General features: G+C 50.7%; 1 pseudogene; it reads right to left on the reverse strand.

Moving 5' to 3' along the window:
• Positions 1-216: 216 nt before the first annotated feature.
• LOC144611118 (U2 spliceosomal RNA) lies at positions 217-314 on the reverse strand (annotated as a pseudogene).
• Between the last annotated feature and the right edge of the window lie 1399 nt (positions 315-1713).

The raw sequence follows: 1713 nt of genomic DNA on the forward strand, positions 1-1713 counted from the left end.
ACCTTCTTGATGAAGAGATCCCTTGAGAAAGGGTTCCCCTCCTTGAGGTCCTTCACCGATACACGCAGGGTATTCCGGATACCCTGCCCTCCAGCTCCACTTGCTGCTGCCATCCCACCTGGATAAGGGTGTTAGGTTGGTTACCCAACCAGCATGGATCCACCCCTAAACCAGACACGTGCTCCTGACCTCCACTCCTCGTCGATGATCTAATGCAAATACTGCTCTTATACTTACCCTGTTCTTATAAGAACATTAGATTGTGCCAGAACAGATACTACACTTGATCTTAGCCAAAAGGCCGAGTACGTCAAAGGTGGTGTGTCTAAAGACAACACCTGATTACAATCGAGCCATTCACAGTGTACAGGGACATGATAAGGGAATAACGTTCAGTGCAAGGTAAAGCCAGCAAAGTCCGATCAAGGATAGTCCGAGGGTCTCCAATGAGGTAGATAGTAGTTCAGCACCGCTCTCTGGTTGTGGTAGGATGGTTCAGTTGCCTGATAACAGCCGGGAAGAAACTGTCCCTGAATCTGGAGGTGTGCGTTCCCACACTTCTGTACCCCTTGCATGATGGGAGAGGGGAGAAGAGGGAGTGACCGGGGTGAGACTGGTCCTTGATTGTGCTGCTGGCCTTGCCGAGGCAGCGTGAGGTGTAGATGGAGTCTGATGAAAATTATATTTTGAACGTGATCTGTTGGGAATGGAATTTTCATGCACTTTAACCCAGACGTTACTGATTATGATAAAGAATATGTGCACAGCGTGGGATTTCCCCAAGGTCGCTAGCAAGCAAAATAACACCTCCATAGACGCTGCGTCCCCTCATGAGCAGGGTTAATAAGATTTCAGAAAAGGTTATAAGGTTGATCCAGCTGTTCCAGCTGCTACGGTCTGGCAAACGCCTCCGCTGTCACGCTGTGAAAACAGAGAGGATGAGACGGAGTTTCTTCCCACAGGCCATCAGGACTGTTAACTCTCATATCACATTTCAGCTTTCAACACAATAGTCCCCAGCAGACTGGCTGAGAAGCTGCTGGAACTGGGGCTTAGCACCCCTCTGTGTGCCTGGGTCCTGGACTTTCTCACTGCCAAGGCCCCAAGTGGTCAGGATGGGGGAACACACATCTAGCTCCCTCACCCTGAACATAGGATCTCCCCAGGGTTGCGTCCTTAGCCCCCTACTGTACTCCCTGTACACACATGACTGTGGGGCCAGGTTCAGCTCAAACTCCATCATCAAGTTTGCTGATGACACTGTGGTGATGGGCCGGATCTCCAACAACGATGAGAAGGCCTACCGGGAGGAGGTGGCTGATCTGGCACTCTGGTGTCAGGTCAATAGCCTCCTCTTGAATGTCACTAAAACGAAGGAGCTGATTGTAGACTTTAGCTAAACATCCAAGGACGTACACGCCACTGGAGATAAATGGGTCTACTGTGGATAGGGTGAGCAGTTTTAAATACTTGGGAGTCCGCATCACAGAGGATCTGACATGGACAACGCACATTGCCGCACTGGTGGGTAAGGCAAAGCAGCGCCTTTACCACCTTAGACAACTGAGGAAATTCAGGTGTCTCTGAGGATCCTTCATTGCTTCTACTCTGGGGCTGTAGAGAGCATCCTGTCCGGCAACATCACAGTCTGGTTTGGGAACAGCTCTGCCCAGGACAGGATGGCCCTGCAGAGAGTAGTGCGTTCGGCAGAAC

This window comes from Rhinoraja longicauda, chromosome 2, assembly GCF_053455715.1.
Source record: "Rhinoraja longicauda isolate Sanriku21f chromosome 2, sRhiLon1.1, whole genome shotgun sequence".
Lineage (NCBI taxonomy): Eukaryota > Metazoa > Chordata > Chondrichthyes > Rajiformes > Arhynchobatidae > Rhinoraja > Rhinoraja longicauda.